The sequence below is a fragment of the Triturus cristatus genome, chromosome 6 (assembly GCF_964204655.1).
Source record: "Triturus cristatus chromosome 6, aTriCri1.1, whole genome shotgun sequence".
Lineage (NCBI taxonomy): Eukaryota > Metazoa > Chordata > Amphibia > Caudata > Salamandridae > Triturus > Triturus cristatus.
In genome coordinates, this window is record NC_140589.1 from 1,358,656,973 (window position 1) to 1,358,677,634 (window position 20,662).

The window sequence follows — 20,662 nt, forward strand, 5'->3', positions numbered from 1 at the left end:
AAGAATAGGCAAATCAATTAATTAGTGGTTGATACTGTACTGGATGACTTGGAGATGCAGGCAGATGAAATGGGAGACCAGGCTTGGGGTCGGAAGCCTAAATTATAAGAAGTCACATGCTGTGAGGGCAGAGGTAATAACAGCAGGGCCCAGGAGCCAGCATTTCAAGACCGTATTTAACTTATATTATACACCTGCCAAACTATTTAGTTGGGGAAAGAGACCTGATTCTAGCTGTCATCGATGGGGGGGGGGGGGCAGGGGCGGGCGGCTCAAGCAGATACAGTAGATATGTTTTATTAATGCCCAGGGCAATACGCTTTCTTTGAAGGAACTGGCACTTTTATAAGTGATGCTCTGAAAGCTGAGGTCTAGATCACACCTCAGTTGGTGATGTTTATGATGGATGACTGCTGTAAGTGCACAAAGGGGCAGCTAAACATATATTCATAGCCATGGCAGAAGGTTTTATGTGCATAGCAGTAGCCTGGCTGAGCCATGAACCCCCAACCATGCACCAATGACTCATGAGGCTTCTGTTAATATATAATTTGGAAGGTAATCCCTATGGTTGAAAAGTCTGATGAGCAAGGAAGCTTGAGACCTTGAAATGGGCATCGCTGGAGAATTGGGTGGAGAGGAAAGGGGTGAACAAGCCAGGTAGACAGGAAGAATGAGCCAGATAATCTTACCTTTGGTCCACTTTTTCCTGTCTTCCTGTCACAGTCAAGGATGTGTTGGCTTAACTTACCTATGTTTTCCAGGTTTATTATGAGCATTTGCATAAATGAATGAATTATGGAAGGCTGAGGGAGAATATATTTGGAAGGTGTAATAGATTATTTTTATTTTGGTGTAATCAATGTCTGTTTCATTTTTGTTGCTTTGGTGTATTATTATATGAACTTTTGTGATTGACTGCTCCAATAAAAACAAAAAAGGACACAAGTGAGATTTAGATACCATGGGTATTATTTCACGGCAACCTCAAGTGGCTTCACGAGAATTAATCTGGGCAGAATATTAGATAAATTCAAGACAGATGCTGACCTTTGGAGAAAACTTCTGATCTTCATACCGGGAAGGGCGGCGCTCTACATTAAGATTGTTCTACCTAAATTTCTATATATGTTGCAAAATTCTCCCTCTGATGTCCCTGATAGTTTCTTCGCTAAGTTGAAGGTGTGATCAAGACAATTTTGTTGAATAGGCACCACCCAGGATTGCACACAGTACACTTATGGGGAGGCAATATGGAGGAGGAATAGCCTTACCCAACTTAAAGCTTTACTACTGGATATTTCCATTGCTGTTGGTGAACAAATAGGGTTTTCGCCTCTACAGGACCCCTCATTGAAAGCAGATAGAAGGTAAATTGGATTGCAAGGGTACCTGAGGGCAATCTATGGTAAAAACACCAAGCCCAGGGTGGACACACTGACAGATTGCAGGTAGCCTCTAGAAGAAAGCAATTAAGGGAATAGGTTGGAATGATAAGTTCACATTAGAGACACCCATGTGAGACTCCAGCATCCTGCATTGAGAGGATTCTGCAAATGGGACTTTATTGGTATCTTGAGGCTGGCCTATGTGTTGGAATCCGGGGGATTCACCATCCTTATCAGAATTAGAAGACGAGTATGAATTGGTGAGCTCACAACACTTTAAATACCTATCAACTAAAATGTGCACTGCATTGGAGTATCAAGGTGCTCTGGGACATTGGAGAATAACTTCCTTTCGTATACAGGGTCCTGATGGCACCCCTACATTGCACACTGTGTATATGTATATACAAATCATTCCAAAGCAATCTGAGACAACAATGACACACCTTTGAGACCGATGAGAACAGTATTTTGCGATTCAGGAGGATGTCGGCAGGGAGGAGGCATGTGGATACCCGAGAAAAGTTGCAATTCATTGTTGGGTTCCACCTGATAGAACTTAAGATTTTCCATGGAGCATGGTTCACCAAAGCAAGTTTCATAAAAAATGGGTAGGATTGGAACTGATAGGGGGTGCAACATGACTGCTACTCTACTTCAAACCATATGCCTATGCCCATGCATCAATGCCTTCTGGGATGGTATAAAACAAAGACTCAGAGAGGTCAAGGAGGAAGACATTGACCTCATTTCACAGAGACCATTGTTGAGCTTTAGGACAGGGGTACAATTTTAAAACCCCAAGTCCAACTCAATCTCATTGGGGGAAAGTGTTAGACTTTGTGGGGTTCAGATTTTCTATTCGATTCCAGGACCACTCATAACCACATTGTGGATAGTGTTGGACTTGGGAGCGATTCAGATTTGCTATTCCCTCCTCAAAACTAACCACGTTGTGGAAAGTGTTATAGTTTGGGTGGTTTAAATGTACATATTCAACTCCAAATTTAACCAAAGTAGGGAAAGTGCTGGACTTTGGGAAGGGCAGATGTTTTATTCCAACTCCAAACTTAAGCACATTGCGGAAGTGCTGACCTTCATAGGAACGGAGGTGGGTTTGTCAGAGTTCAGATTTGCTTTTCCAACTCCAAACGTAATCACACTTGAGAAAATGTTGGGAATTTTGGGAGGGGCCACCTTTACCATTCTCATTCCAAATGTACTCACACTGGGGAAACTGATGTACTTTTCATTTCGGAATTAACAACTCTCACAAAATTATAATTGAAATTACACTAAAAATAAAACATTACATAAAGTCATTTTAATTATCTTGAAAAAGTCAACCACATGACATAAATAAGGTGAATTGGAAGTAACATACAACAATATAAAAAATAAAAAATATGTACTGTAATTTTTTAATTGGCAGATTTCAATAATTGATTTCTTTTTATTGTCTAAAATCATAGTTAAAAGAAATAGCAGTATTTTAAAATTTAAAATTAAATTGCATAAAATTGCAGTTCCCACTCAGTAAATAAATACATAAATTACAATAACACCTTTATTTAAAACCCCAAAATGTATTCAAATTAAAAAAATATTATTTTAGTGTTAAGAATGATAGAAAAACATAAATTCAAATATCTAGTACAAAACATGTTACTAATTGTTATTTAGAAAAAACTACCAATTACACATTTGAAAAATATTCAATTTAAATCAATGTTTAACATTTAAAAATAAATATAGACGTTTAAAATGTACAGAGCTTAAAATTATTTTAATAAATATACAATTTTCATAAAATCTTATATTCTTACAAAAAATACAAAACACTTATAAAATAAAACTTTTCATTTACTCCCACCCTAGTACTCTATAGACCCAACATCAAACTCCTAAAATTATGATACAAATTAATGCAAACAGATTTAACAAAAACCAGCAATATATTATTGCAAAATAAATACACATTGAAAAAGATATAAATTACAATTATATTGTTCACAATTACATTAAAAAATACTAAAACTAAACATAATGGGCCTCATTATGATGGAGGGCGGACCACCACCGACAGGCCGTTGGTGACGATGTGCCCGACATCCAGGCCATCGACCTGACTGATGGATTATAATACCGCCAATTTGAGCGCAAAGGTCGGAGGGAAAGACCGCTGCATCCAACAGGATCCAAGATGGAGGCAGTGCCGATGCAGGCACCACCATACGTATGATGATGTCCCTTTCAGACTGCCTTTTCATGGTGGTCCCACCGCCAAGAAAAGGCAAGTGAAAACTGACTTTGGGGGCCCCAAGCAGGGCCCCATACCCCGTGGGCCACTGTTAAGGAGCCTGAGGGGCACATGTAGTGCCCACCCTACACATCCATGCACTGTGTGACAGGCACCACATGCTGCATGATTGTGTACAAAGTGCTTTTTACCATTGTGGCTTGTTGTGCTGTGGCCCTCTTCTTAGGCTACAGTATATGCTGCAGTAGTAAAAAGCACTTTCTGACCTCCGTGCTGGCAGTCTTATCCAAATTGGGAGGGTGGGTCCACCGACTCATTGTCGGACAGTTTCCCGCCATCGTAATCAGGCCCAATCTTACCTGTGATATTGTGAAGCACAATATTTATGACATCACAATACTTGAGGCACAATATTTGTGTCTTGCTATATTCTTACCACAATATTTTGTTGTAGCACAATTGATTGTAGTTTCTCTGGGCCTCATGCACAAAAGACTTTACATTGGCAAACGCAATACAACTTATTTTGCAAATCAAAAGGCCAAATTTGCAATGCACAAAAGACCTTTACCGTTTTTTCCACCTCATGAATTACAATGCATATATTGTGATCTACTGTTAGTCTAAATTTCAAGGGGGCAGCCTTGGGTAGTTCCTACATTGTGAATTGCAAAGTTGGGCCCAGATGCTTTGGAAAGCAGTGAATCATTATTGCCTTTCGAGGTCAGACAGTAACCATCTGTATAATGTTAGCTCTCAATATTTGAAAAATTACACTGTGTTTTTACCTCTTTCAGCAACCACTTAACCCTACCCGTACTTCTCCTTGCTTGAGCATAATTCTTCAAGACTGCACCTCACACTTCCCATACTTTTTTCCAGTATTTCTCTTCCTATATATAATACATACCTTTATCTGCTTTTAACTGTTGCTAACTTTACCTTTCCCAGTTTGCACTTTTTTCTGTCCATTCTTCTTTCTGTCTGACCCACCTGCCTGTACAGTACTTCTTCCGGGCACCAATTCATTTCAGCCTGAACTAAGCCCTGTATCTGTCTATGTCTTTGCTGCTAATACCCCTCACCTCTTATCCCTCTAGATTTTCTTGGCTGCACATTTCACCTCACCTCTTCTTGCTCACACCTCTCTTTGCCTGCACCTCTCCTTAATTTATCCTGTTCTTTCCGGTGCCTCTCCATGTTTGTAACTCTCACTATTCCTACCTGACCCTGTCACTCCTTTGTGCCTTCACCTCTTTCAGCATCCACCTATTCCTGCTTGTATCTATCTCTTCCCATAGCTTTACCTTACTGTACATCTCCTTGCCTCTTCTCAATGCCTGAATCTTTCCCATGCCTCCAAATGCCCTGCTCTGTACCACTCCCAACCCATACCTTGCCCAGCCTGCCCATACCTGTCAATGTCCAGAACTCTGCCTGCCAACATCTCTGCCTGCCATCCTCTATCCCGGCGTGTACCCAGGCTACCTCTCCTGACCATTATATTTATCTGCCTATACCTCTCACATACCATGCATGCACCTCACTCAGCCCTCTCCTTCCTCGGTGCCTTCCTCTGCACAACCACACCTCTTATAGCCTGCATTGAGTCCATACCTCTCAAAGCCCCGACATTGCCAGCCAAAACTCTCTTTTTTCTCCATCTTTGCCTGTTTGCACCTTTTCCAGTCTGCATCTTTTCTTGTCCATATCTCTTTCAGACAGTAGCTCTCTCAACCACATGTTTCATTTCTTGCACCTCTCCCTGCACCCAACACTTTTTACCTGCACTACTTCCTCACCACACCTTTCCCTGCTTGTACCTTTCTCTGCCCACATCTCAACCTGTCCTTGTCTCTCCCAAGAAGCACCTCTCGCAGACTAGACCAGGCCTACTTCTATCCTTCTTCAAACTTTTCCTGGCCACAGCTCTTTGAGCCCATATCTCTACTTCCTATACCATTCTCTTCCTCTGTCTATCTATGTGTGTGCATTACTTTGGCCTCAGTATTGGGCCTGACTTATAAATGAAAGCGCATGGCAGATGTATTAGTTGTGCTGGTGCTTTTTTTTTTTATAATGCTTTGAATTAGAGAGTTTCCCAGAGGACCTTCAACCTGGAACTTTGGTTGCCCAGATCATAAAATGTGGCCTCAACAGTGTATCCCTACATTAACCAATTTCTCAGTATGGAGCTACAATCAACGCACAAAAAAGTAAATATGATTTTTTTCACCTCATCATTTTATTGCTTTGTTTTTTTTTCTAATTTTCAAATGATGTAATAATAGCTACATTATTCTGAAAAATGTAAACATTACAGCCTTTTATTCAAATATAATTTGTTCTTATTTACTCAGGGTCCGATTCACAGAACTAACTTAAGAAAAAATCCTAAACTTACTACCATTTTCGTATTCACAGAAGGCACTTACTCATTTTGGTATTCAAAGAAGACACTTACTCACTTCGGTATTCACAGAAGTTAGGAGTCCTAACTTTAGGACTCCTAAATGCCTTCTGTGAATACCGAAAGTCTTAAAATTAGGATTTTTCTCAGTTTAGGAGTCCCAAATTTAGGACTCCTTACTTTACTACTACTAAACTGAGAAAAATCCAAATTTTAAGGCTTTCGGTATTCACAGAAAGCATTTAGGAGTCCTAAAGTTAGGAGTCTTAACTTTACTTCTACTAAATTGAGAAAAATCCTAATTTTAAGACTTTCGCTATTCACAGAAGGCATTTAGGAGTCCTAAAGTTAGGAGTCCTAACTATACTACTACTAAACTGTGAAAAATCCTAATTTTAAGACTTTCGGTATTCACAGAAGGCATTTAGGAGTCCTAAAGGTAGGACTCCTAACTTCTGTGAATACCGAAATGAGTAAGTGCCTTCTGTGAATACCAAAATGAGTAAGTGTCTTCTGTGAATACCAAAATGGTAGTAAGTTTAGGATTTTGTCCTAAGTTAGTTCTGTGAATCGGGCCCTCATTATTTTAAGTAGCCTTTTCCTTTTACAGCCAAAAAGTGCTTTCGTGAGAATCACTTCATCAGGGCTGTCAACTTAACACACAAGAGGTCAATCAACATTCGCAGGTAATTACAATTTAGTTCAACTTGCTAGTAACTCAATGTTACATTTTGCCTATTCTTTTTGTGCTTCATGGTTATCTCGTGCAGTCTCGTGCTGTTCCCTGTTGGAGCATGGAACACGGCATGCCTGCGTGCTATGTCTTGTGTTCTATGTTCCAGAGGAGACAGTTGATGAGAATACTTCACCTGTTAGGATGCACTGTGTCTCTGCTCAAGAAATTTAAATAAATTCTTTAAAATCATCTTCCTGCTTCAGCATCGGTACTTTACAAATTTGGCGACGATCTACAAGGAATCCACCAGCTGCTTCTACTTACTGAGACACAGGTGCGGTTGGATTTCTTCGAATTCACCTCTACGTCTCTCTCGGTCTACCGGCAACTTCCAGGTGTTAAGGATCATTGATGCCTGCAATCCCGAAACTTCCACGGCGAGTAGCGGCAAAGTTATTGAATTTCGTCTTGTTTCACGAAGTCTTTACCAACGAACGGCTTCACCATCTTCTACGCATGCGTGTGCGCGTCTCCGAACGTGAAGTGCTAGCAACAACGTCATTGGCTACGCGTGACGACATCACGCTGGCGGCCATCTTGTGTAAGTAAATACTACACAAGTCTACGGTACCTTCTTTGACTGTTTGTTTCAACTGTTTGAAGAACGGAGCATCTGGCATAACGCGTTTGTGCTGCGACTAACCTTTTGCGACTGGCTTGAAGAGCGGAGGTTCTGGATAATCCTCATTCTGGTATTCGTACATTCTGAGCAACATTTTTTTTTAACACAGCATGCCTATTTAACCTCAGTTCCGACTCGTGTGAGAGATAATACATACTTTCTTCATTAACATTTATCTGATGGGTTTGTGTTACTAGCACCTAATCGGGTAAAGCAACTATATTTACTGTGTTTCTGTTGACCTGGGTTTGGGTCGCATATTTTGTGTTTAATACCAGCATTTCGTTTAAAAATTAAAAAAATGCAGTTTGATCCACCCTCCAAATTCTTACAAGACAAAGGAGAGCCGCCTATTCCCTGGTCAAGGTGGAAAGAGGAGTTTTTCACCTTTTTGAAGGCTATCGATGGGGAACGCATGTCAGCGGAGAGGAAAAAGAATATTTTTTTACACTCTCTTGGTTCTGAAGGACAGCTGGTTTATAGAACACTTCCTCCTGTAAGGTCTGGTGGGGATTACAATGTTTATGACGAGGCTATTCTACGCATAGAGGGAAGGTTTAAGCCTACTACTAGTGTTGCTCTTAATAGATCTAAGTTCTATACGAGAGTCCAAGATGAAAGTGAGAGTTTCGACGAATTTCTTACTGCTTTGCGTGCTTTATCGCTACATTGTAATTTTGGTCTTATGACTGATGAAATGATCAGAGATCAAATCATAGTTCATGTAAAGAGCAAAAAAGTTCAAGAACAACTATGGATTTTGGGAGATCCTAGTTTGGAGGTAGCGATTAGCACGGCAAAAGCATTGGAACAATCAGATAAGTGGATCAAAGCTCTTGACAAGGACTCTAAAACCACTAGTTCAGGAGAGGTAAATGTGGTCAACCCCAGCGCGTCAAAGGGATACTCCAGCACGTCAAAGGGATATGCTACTGCGAAAGGAGATGCCAAGTCAAAACAATTTTATTGTTATAGATGTGGTTGTCCTGATCACATAGCTTCATTTCCTCATTGTCCAGCAGTGGGCAAAGAGTGTAACAAGTGTGGACGTTCTGGTCATTTCTCTAAAATGTGTAGGAATGTGGTCAAATTCAAACCTGATACTGGGAAAGATCTTTCAATTTCTTCTAATGGTGGTAAGGGGAAGATTTCTTATGTTACAGGTGATGATTCTGCTAATGATCATTCCTTTGGTGGTACAGAGTCTGGTGTTGTAGTTTCCATTCAAGAATACTTTGATATTTCAGAGATTGACAAGATTGCTTCGCCCAAATGTGTTGTTAAGGTGATGGGAAGAGAGTTGGAACTTATGGCAGACTCTGGATCTCCTTGGACGATCATTACCAAGGAGTATTGTTCACAATGTTTGGGAGAACTTGTTAATTTCACCTCACTATGTAAGCCAGATATTGTTGCTTTTAATTTTGATGGTTCCAAAATTGATTTTATTGGTTTCAGAGAGGTATGTATTGAGTTTAAAGGTAATACGGCTACTATTAAATTGTATGTAGCCATTAAAGGTGTCAATGTTTTGGGCTGGCGTGACCAAGCTAAGCTTAGCATTATGTTGAATCCTAGGTCCAAGGAACCTGTTTCTGTACTTGCGTTGTCTTTGTCTGGTTTAGATGTCTCACATCAATTCCCTCATGTATTTTCGGATAAATTGGGAAAACTTAAAGGGTTCAGCCACAGAATAAAGGTTAAAGTTGATTCGGTACCTGTAAAACAAAAGTTAAGAGGGGTTCCTATTAGCATCAGAACAGAACTAAGGGACATGTTAGACACCATGGTTAAAGATGGTGTGATTGAAGAGATTGAGTCGTCAGAGTGGGTTTCTCCCATTGTTTTAGCTCTTAAGGCTGATAAAAGTATTAGGCTATGTGTGGATTTGAGGGCACTTAATTCAAATTTGGTTGTTGATTGTCATCCCCTCCCGAACATCAATGAGATGTTGTGTATGTTGGATGGTGCTTCTGTGTTTTCTACTCTTGATCTTCGATCGGCCTACCATCAAATTGAATTGACTGATGATTCTAAACATTACACAGCGTTTATAACACCTCATGGTCTTTTTCAGTTTAAGAGAATGCCTTTTGGTTTGGCTTCGGCTGCATCTGTGTTCCAAAGAGCCATGTATCATATTTTTAGAGATTTGGGCTCATTTGTCAAATGTTTCCAAGATGATATTCTTGTGTTTTCCAAAAATAAGGATGAACATTCTCATCATCTTAGGGAAGTATGTGTTAAGTTGAGTGATTTTGGTCTAACACTGAAAGCTAGCAAATGCAAGTTTTTCTGTGACTCTGTGGAATACTTAGGACACACACTTTCTGGGGAGGGTGTGGTTCCTAAGAAGACCTTGGTGGATGCTATTGTCAATGCACCAGCTCCGGATAATAGGGAAAAACTGTTTTCTTTTAATGGGTTATGTGAGTATTACAGTAAGTTTATACAAAATTTTGCCACTAAAATGGAACCTCTCAGGGAGCTTATGAGGAAGTCCTCTGAATTTGTCTGGACTGGTAAACAGGAAGCGGCTTTTAGGCAAATTAAGGAGGAAATTGTGAATGCTCCTACCTTGAGGTCGTTTTGTCTTAATAAAAAGTGTATTATCACTGTTGATGCTAGCCTGTACGGTTTAGGTGGTGTTCTTAGTCAAACTGCTGGCAAGGATGAGTGGTGTGTTGCGTTTGCGTCAAGGACACTTTCAGAAACGGAAAGAAGATATGCTGTCATTGAAAAGGAGCTATTGGCCTGTATTTGGGCGGTTGAGCATTTTCGTAATTATGTTTGGGGGAATAGGTTTACACTTAGGACTGATCATAAACCTCTTGTTGGGATTTTATCTCCTGGGGGTGGTTGGAATTCTACGGCTCGTATTGCACGTCTTACTTCTCGTCTCCAAGAGTATGATTTTGAAGTGATATATGTACCTGGTAAAAGCAATGTTACTGCTGATTTTCTGTCTAGGTTACCATGCCAGGACGTGAAAGTATCTTGTGTTGAACAAGATATGGATGTTGTTGCTTCTATCAAAGATTTTGTTTCTGATGAGTTTTTGAAGTTATCTGAGGATGATTGGATGGTGGAGATGAGTAATGATCCGTTATGCCAAAAGATACTTGATTGTGTCAGAAATGGTTGGCCTAAAGAGAAATTCGCTTCTGCTGATCTTGCCCCGTTTTGTCGCATATCTTCTGATATTGAGGAAAGTGATGGCTTGCTTTTCAAAGGGGGCAAGATTATTCCTCCTGGGTCTATGCAGAAGAAAATTTTGCTTCTTACTCATCAGACTCATTTAGGGATGTCATCTATGAAGCGTCTTATCAGAGGCAATTTTTGGTGGCCTGGTCTTGATAAAATGGTGGATAAGTCTGTCAGGGAGTGTCAGGAATGCATCAACAGTGATCGTATGCTTCATACCTCGTCTGCTCCACTCAAACCTGTTTCATGGCCGGATTTTCCTTGGCAAAAAGTGGCATTTGACATCTCTGGGCCTTTTAGAGATTTACCTTCAAGTGCTCGTTTTGCTTTGGTCATGATTGACTATCATTCTAAGTGGCCAGAAGTCAAATTTGTGGCTAATGCTTCTTCCCAAGTAATTATCACTTTCTTTAAGGAAATTTTTGCACATGAAGGTTATCCTGAGGAAATTGTGACTGACAATGGGGTACAACTTACATCGCATGAAATGGAATTGTTTTTTAAAATGTGTAATGTCAAACACTTGACTACTTCTTTGTATGAGCCTAGAGAAAATGGTCAGGTGGAACGATTTAACCGGGTTCTTAAGGAAGCTGTTCATTTGGCTCTCAGTTCTACTGAGCCTTGGTTAGAGGTTGTTAGGAAGAGTTTATGGATGTATCGTATTACACCACATTCAGTTACCGGTGTGAGTCCATTCAGATTGTTGAAAGGGAGAGAACCTTCATCTGACATTTGTCCATGGTGGATAAAGAAAATCAATAGAACCAATGACACCACTGATGTTAAGGTGGTTGCCAAACGGGTTGAGGTTAAACAACTGGCTATGAAAAAGAGGTTTGACTCTGGTATGAAGGTCAGAGTTCCTGATTTTGTGGTGGGGGAGTGGGTCAGAATCAGAAAACCTGGTTTCTTAGTTAAAGGCTATTCCAAATTTTATCATCCTGTCAAGATAGTAAAGGTTTGCAAGAATACTGTCATTACCCAGGATGGTAGAGTCTGGAATGTTAGAAGGGTTGCAAAATGTAATAATGTACATAATGATAAGTCTTCTGTTTTTCAGAGGTCCTGTGATGTTTTAAATGATGTTTCTTTTCCTCCACATTCTGATGTTCCTTTTCCTCCACAATCTGATGTTTCTCTTCCTCCACAATCTGTAGCATCCAGAGTTAAGAGCAATGTCAGGGAAAGAAAGTTACCGTTGAGGTTGCTGTCTTAATTTTTCCTTTTGTTTGTGTAGGAGGGGAAGTGTGTTACATTTTGCCTATTCTTTTTGTGCTTCATGGTTATCTCGTGCAGTCTCGTGCTGTTCCCTGTTGGAGCATGGAACACGGCATGCCTGCGTGCTATGTCTTGTGTTCTATGTTCCAGAGGAGACAGTTGATGAGAATACTTCACCTGTTAGGATGCACTGTGTCTCTGCTCAAGAAATTTAAATAAATTCTTTAAAATCATCTTCCTGCTTCAGCATCGGTACTTTACACTCAACCTTATCAACGTGATAGTAGTAAATCTAAAGATTTATACTTAAGGTCAACAAAGCTAACACTTTAAATTCTTTGTGCAGTTATCATAATCTGTATGCTATTCAATATATCCTCCTTTAGGTTATTTCACAAAACGTCTTCAATATACTTCTTTAAAACTGAGCAAAGTGCTAGAGTCGCTCTTAGATGGATTGCCTCTTTCCTCACCGGAAGAACTCAAAAAGGTGGCCTTCCCCCCTCACCTCTGAACTGAAGGAAATCATCTGTGGAGTACCCCAAGGCTGTTCACTCAGCCCCACCCTCTTCACCACTTATATGACATGTTTGACCAGCTTCACCAAAACCCACAGACTCAAAATCATATCCTACACTGATGACACGCAACTCATCCTCTCCATCTCTGAAGACACCACCAAGACCAACTTCCACAACTGCACAACAGACGATGCCAACTGGATAAAGGACAACTGCCTGAAGCTCAATGCAGACAAGAAAGAGGTACCGATTTCGGGAAAAAAGCTCCTAATGGGACGCATTCTGGTGTCCCTCAGAACTCAGACTTATTCCTACCCTCACTGACCACGAGCTACCCTTTCATCTAAGGACCTTACCATCTCTTCCAGAGCTCCACATGTCCCAGAAGACCAGGTAATTTGGCTTATCAACTGGACCCTGCCAGCGCCTGGATACCCTCATGGGTGACAAGAAGTGCTCTACAAATCAACTGAGTGATTCATTGAGTGAGAGCTCAGTATCATTCTTAATGAATTCACACAAATATATTCCAAAATATATTCCTCAATGAAGCTTAAAGGGGCATTCATTACATGACGTCACAATAGATCTCAGACCCCAGATGACATCATTAAACAAACAAAATTTCTAGAAGGCCTATTTTTGATGATTGTTAGCGATGCAGGGCTAGGTAAAGGTATTATTTTTCTCTACACTCAATAGCCCCATTACAATCCTGTAATCACACTTTTCAGTAAAGGAACAATACACTTCTCATTTTCTCTTTGAATTATCATGGATTTGAAATTAATGAGAACAACATCGCATAAAAAATGATTGCACCTTGCTTTTTAGTGTAGTAATATGTGCACATATCCACTATGAATGCACATCTCGATAAATGAAATATAAAGCAAATAAAGAAAGTAATTTTCATAGAAGCTGTTACCTCTCCAATAAATGAGAATTCAAGATGTTAAAATAATGGAGCGGGCACTTATGGCCGTGGGAAAATAACATTATATTTCACTAATGTACATGATTCATAATCTCTTCATACATTATTATCAAATCAATATTAAATGCTTGTAAATAATCACACCACCATCATTCTTCTCAATGCAGAAATATCATATTCACAGATAAAAGCGTGAATTGTCGGTACTGACGATCTGGTCCTGTGTCAGTAATCTGTAGTAAACCTTTTATTCTACAATTACTCATAAAGACACAAAAATAAATAGCCCGCATAAAAATTGATTGGGAATGGATTAGCCCTAAACCTCTTGTTGTTGATCACTGAAGAAACAACCTTATGAACAGCTTGAGTTACAAACAATGTTTGAAAGCAAAAAAGTTTACGGAGGTCTGGGACTGCCTGCTGACCATTCCACACAACGACTGTTAACATTGCAAATGAGTAAAATGTGCCAACTGTTGTTCCCAGATTACATAACATGGATTCATATTAGGGTGACTGATAAAGCTTTAGAACGACCGAATATTGTCAGTGACAAAAGAAACCCCGCAGTCTAACCCATTGTTCATTGTATTAATGACTTATAGCAATGATTTTAAATATTAAATAATGAGTAAATGAAATTGTTTTTTTTTATCTCAGCTTGAACTAAACTTGCATGTTTATTTTATACTTTATCACTGAATGCACCTGGGGGCATATTATTTACAAACTGCGATAAATATCGCCCTCTATCACAGAATTACGTCGCCGTGTCAGCGGCATATTAGCAACGCTTTGTAATAGGCAAAGTACAATCCAGCGATAGACTGCGATAATCCTCATTAGCGTGTGAAATCCAGCGATGATTCACAGCGCTAATGAAAAGCTTGGTAATAGGGTACTGTGTACTTAACCTACAATCCATCTCCAATAGGCAATAATGCTAAGTCAGGTTTTAATCAGGCGTTAGGATCATGCGATAATGGGGGCTTAGCGTGTATTTTCTCATTGTTACGCAGGTCCGGGTCAGCGTTGATAATACAGCAAAGTTGTGTTTGCAACGTTTTTCAATGAAGTTATTGTAAGGAACGCCTACTTTGCATCTCGTTAGCGATGTATATCGCTAAGATGCATAGCGTTAGAAAATCGGCTGCTAACATGCACTGATGCATGTTAGCGCCACCTTGTTAATAGGGTGATAACAATATCGCCGCTTTAGAGGCAAAAAGTGCAGCTAAAGCGGCAATACTGCCCTTGATAATATGCCCCTCGGAGATGCATTTTGTTGACTAATTCATTAACTGTTAATTTGAAAATATTTGTGAATCACATTCAATTGGGGGAAGTGCCTGTAGCGGTGCAAAATAGAGAATTAGACGAGCGCTGGCTTGGGTTGTTTAACCCCTTCCGTGCTCATGATGAGCTCACAGTGGAGCTGTGCTCATGAAGAGCTGAGCTCGTCATAACGGACGCGACCTGCCCACGCGCGATTAATTCCACGCCTGTGCAGGAGAATTAATCAGTGGGCAGGGTTGTGACGAGCTCACCTCGTCATGAGCACAGCTCCACTGTGATTCATGACGAGCTGAGCTCGTCATGAGCACAGCGGTGTTGCGGCCCCCCCACACCGTGGGGGAATTACCCCCGCAGGGAAGGGGTTAGGGAAGGATATGAAGGGGGGATGTATGACGTTACAACGCATGCTATTACAACGCATACTTTTACAACGCATTTTTTACAACGCAAACACTATTACAACGCAATATTTTACAACGAATACTGTTACAACGCAAAACTAAGTAAAATACTTAAAAGTGCTTTTACAACGAAAACCATTACAACGCATACCATTACAACGCCCAAAAATATATTTTTAATTAAAAAGTACAATAAAATCTGGCACGGGATGCAGGGAAATTAGGGGTTTTAGGGTGGGGAAGTGTATTCAAATGTGGAGCAAAACTGAACGTAAATTAACTAAAATGCATTACAAAATGAATGCACGAGTATTAAAATTAATACGCGAGTATTAAAATTAATACTCCTATTTTCCAAAAAAATCCGTTTTAACACATTTAAAAGTTTTACACAAATAACGAATAATTAAACAACAATTCATATACATTTAAATCATGATTATATCAGAAAATTAGTAAACGGATTAAAACAGAAAACACATACACATAGTCGCCATTTTATCCATCTCACTTCTAAAACTTGTCCTACAACACTTTCTATGAAAACAATAGCAAAAGACATGTTCCAAAATGGATGCCAAAACGGAGCAAATAAATGAGAACAATACATCTTTAAATGCTTTTTTAAATTTTCATTTTCCACAGCAAAATAAAATATACTAAAAAACACAACGAACACTGTTTTTAAAAAAATTAATAGTGACACTGACTAAAACTTATAAATACCAGCAAGACACCATTTTGCAATCAGTTGATTATCAACTACCAGAGAGACCAGACGCAAAAACCTGACCCTCTGACACCTAGACTGTGACCTCGACTGAGAGAACACTGCAATCCTTTTCAGAAGCATTCTTTCTTTCCAACTACTAGTAAGTCACTATTAAATTTTAACACCTCGTTTTGTCCTAAATCATGTTTTATTTCCATCCAAACAGAGCATTAAAAATAATTTTAATATTTTATAAAATGTACTCTAACCAATTTTTTTTTCTCTGAAGTAACTTTAATATATACCAACTTAAAACATCTTATTTTTGTTCCTAAAACAGAAATTTGTTTTTCAAACAAAAGCAACATATCGTTTGCCTACTTTTTCATCACCTCAACCTACTCGACTCACCTTTGTTATTGTGAAGGTAAATTATTTTTTAAAAAAAATTCTTAATGTTTTATTTCAAAAATTAATTTTAGGATTAGCAAAAGTGTTGTATAGTGTAGGGGTAAAAATAATTTTTATGTAAACATTGAAGGTGCATCATAAAGGAAAGTGTGGGATGGTGCAGGGGTAACAATTACTAATGTTTCTGCACTTATGTGCAGCAGTAGAGAAAGTGTTTGATGGTGCAGGGGTAACAATTACTATTCTAACTCCAGGAAGGTGCAGCAGTAGGGAAAGCGATGGATGGTGTAGGGGTATCCATTTCTACTCTAAGTTCATGATGGTGCAGCATTATTGAAAGTGTAGTATGTTTAGGGGTACAAATTATTTTTCTAACTCAAGTGTGGTGCAGCACCATGGAAAATATGATATGTTATGTAGTTACTCTGAAATAAAATGTCAGAATTACAAACGATTTTTCACAATTTGCTTTTTTCACCAACGTTGTCAAAGTTGTTTCATTTTTTTTTTTTTTTTTCATTTTCACAGACAATTGTTTGCAACTTTGTGGTAAAATTCTGTTAAACGAATTACTGAAAACTCCAGCCAGCAGGCCAAAACCACATCAGCAGCCAAACCGAGATAAGAAACACCCAAAACAAAAGGTATTTGAAATCAACACTGTTATAAATCCAACAATATAATAGTAAGGGTGGGCGTAGTTCGCGAAGTAGCACTTCGCGAAGCTACGCAAAGTGAAGTTCGCACTACGCGAGCTACGCGTAGCACTTCGCGAACTGCGAAGTAACATGTTCGCACTGTGCAAGATGTTGTTTTCAATGATTGCACAGTGCGGACAAGCAACCGGCACTGTGCAATCATTGAAAATGGCATCTTGCACAGTGCGAGCTGTAGTTTTCTGCTGCTCGAGTAGATTTTTACTCGAGCTGCAGCTTTCTCAACGCGAACTGGTAGTTTCTCATCGCGAGCGGTCGCGAGCATACGCGACCCCTCGCAATGAGAAACCTGACCTTCTCGCGTTGGGAATCTCGCTGGGAGGTTTATTTTCCATGCTCGCGATCGCGAACAAGGAAAAAGTCTCGCCAGGATGTCATTTTGCTTGCTCGCGGTCGCCAACTTGACGTTGAGGACCGCGAGCAAGCAAAAAATGACCGCAGCACTACGCAACACTACGCTACGCGTGTTCGCACTGTGCTACGTGCAGTTCGCGTAGCGCGAAGTAGCGCGAACTTCGCAAACTACGCGAGCGTAGCGTAGTGCTTCGCCCAGGCCTATATAATAGTCAAACATTTAATTTATTAATTTAAATAAGATGCCACAATGCTTAAAATATGGGTTGTTGTTGGAATAACTATTACTATTCTAAGTCAAAGATGGTGCAGCAGTAGGGATAGTGTAGGATGGTGTAGGGGTTTAATTTACTATTCTTACTCCAGGAAGGTGCAGCAGTAGGGAAAGTGTTGGATGGTGTAGGGGTATAATTTACTATTCTAACTCCAGGAAGGTGCAGCAGTAGGGAAAGTGTTGGATGGTGTAGGGGTAAAATTTACTATTCTAACTCCAGGAAGGTGCAGCAGTAGGGAAAGTGTAGGATGGTGTAGGGGTATAATTTACTATTCTAATTCCAGGAAGGTGCAGCAGTAGGGTAAGTGTTGGATGGTGTAGGGGTAAAATTTACTAATCTAACTCCAGGAAGGTGCAACAGTAGGGAAAGTGTTATGTAGTTATACTTAAATACAATGTCATCATTTCAAACTTTTTCTCAAAATTTGCATTTGTCTCCAACGTTGTCAAAGTGTTTAATTTTTTATTTCTTTTTATTTTCATTTTCCCAGACAATTGTTTGCAACTATGTGGAAAAAATCTGTTTTACACATAACTCAAAACTCCAGCCAGCAGGCTAAAACCACAGCAGAAGCCTCACCAAGGAAAAAACACCAAAAACAAAAGGTATTTCAAATCAACACTGTTAAAAATCCAACAATATATTAGTCAAACCTTTTATTTATTAATTTAAATAAGATCCCACAATGCTTAAAATATGGGTTGTAGTTGGAATAACTATTACTATTGTAACTCCAGGAAGGTGCAGCAGTAGGGAAAGTCTTGGATGGTGTTGGGGTATAATTTACTATTCTAACTCCAGGAAGAGGCAGTAGTAGGGAAAGTGTTGGATGGTGTAGGGGTATAAATTACTATTCTAACTCCAGTAAGGTGCAGCAGTAGGGAAAGTTTTGGATGGTGTAGGGGAATAATTTACTATTCTAACTCCAGGAAGGTGCAGCAGTAGGGAAAGTGTTGGATGGTGTAGGGGTATAATTTACTATTCTAACTCCAGGAAGGTGCAGCAGTAGGGAAAGTGTAGGATGGTGTAGGGGTATAATTTACTATTCTAACTCCAGGAAGGTGCAGTAGTAGGGAAAGTGTTGGTTGGTGTAGGGGTATTAATTACTATTCTAACTCCAGGAAGGTGCAGCAGTAGGGAAACTGTTGGATGGTGTAGGGGTATAATTTACTATTCTAACTCCAGGAAGGTGCAGCAGTAGGGAAAGTGTAGGATGGTGTAGGGGTATAATTTACTATTCTAACTCCAGGAAGGTGCAGCAGTAGGGTAAGTGTTGGATGGTGTAGGGGTAAAATTTACTATTCTAACTCCAGGAAGGTGCAACAGTAGGGAAAGTGTTATGTAGTTATACTTAAATACAATGTCATCATTTCAAACATTTTCTCAAAATTTGCATTTGTCACCAACGTTCACAAAGTGTTTAATTTTTTATTTAGTTTTATTTTCATTTTCCCAGACAATTGTTTGCAACTTTGTGGAAAAAATCTGTTTTACACATAACTCAAAACTCCAGCCAGCAGGCCGAAACCACAGCAGAAGCCTCACCAAGGAAAAAAACCCAAAAACAAAAGGTATTTGAAATCAACACTGTTATAAATCCAACAATATATTAGTCAAACATTTAATTAATTAATTTAAATAAGATCCCACAATGCTTAAAATATGGGTTGTATTTGGAATAACTATTACTATTCTAACTCCAGGAAGGTGCAGCAGTAGGGAAAGTCTTGGATGGTGTTGGGGTATAATTTACTATTCTAACTCCAGGAAGGTGCAGCAGTAGGGAAAGTGTTGGATGGTGTAGGGGTATAATTTACTATTCTAACTCCAAGATGGTGCAGAAGTAGGGAAAGTGTTGGATGGTGTAGGGGTATAATTTACTATTCTAACTCCAGGAAGGTGCAGCAGTAGGGAAAGTGTAGGATGGTGTAGGGGTATAATTTACTATTCTAAATCCAGGAAAGTGCAGCAGTAGGGTAAGTGTTGGATGGTGTAGGGGTAAAATTTACTATTCTAACTCCAGGAAGGTGCAGCAGTAGGGAAAGTGTAGGATGGTGTAGGGGTATAATTTACTATTCTAACTCCAGGAAGGTGCAGCAGTAGGGTAAGTGTTGGATGGTGTAGGGGTAAAATTTACTAATCTAACTCCAGGAAGGTGCAACAGTAGGGAAAGTGTTATGTAGTTATACTTAAATACAATGTCATCATTTCAAACATTTTCTCAAAATTTGCATTTGTCACCAACGTTCACAAAGGTGCCGATCACGATCCGGTAAAAAATGTCCCCGTACGACTCGTATCGGGTCTTTTTACCGTACGAATCGTACAAGTGCCGTACGAACTGGCAATCACGATTCGCATGGTAAAAAGTCCATACGAACCGCACTGGGAATCATTCCCCACACGTCCTCGGGTCGGAAAATGTGTCCGACACGTCCTCGGACGATTTACCTTACAAACGTGAAAAGCCAAGTCCGACCGAGGAATCACGATCCATCCCGTGCGTCCGAGCTTACAACCGTATGGAAAAAACACCGTCCGCACCGAACTCCTATAGCAACCATGGAGACATGTGCCCGCATACGCGCCCAACACTCCCCCCAGCCCCCGTACGTCCGACACGTACCCCCGTGTATGTATACCCCCACCCGTCTAGGTACACCCCAGTACGTTCAAGTCGTACCACCACCCCAGTACGTGTCGCACCACCGTGTACCTACACCCCAGTACGTTCCAGTCATACCCCCACCCCAGTACGTGTCATACCCCCGTCTATGTACACCCCAGTACGTTCCAGTCATACCCCCACCCCAGTACGTGTCATACCCCCGTCTATGTACACCCCAGTACGTTCCAGTCGTACCCCCACCCCAGTACGTGTCGTACCACCCTCTATGTACACCCCAGTACGTTCGCGCCCCACCCCCACCCCTGTACGTGTCGTACCACCATCTATGTACACCCCAGTACGTTCCAGTCGTACCCCCACCCCAGTACGTGTCATACCCCCGTGTACCTACACCCCAGTACGTTCCAGTCGTACCCCCACCCCTGTACGTGTCGCACCACCGTGTACCTACACCCCAGTACGTTCCAGTCATACCCCCACCCCTGTACGTGTCGCACCACCGTGTACCTACACCCCAGTACGTTCCAGTCGTACCCCCACCCCAGTACGTGTTGTACCACCGTCTA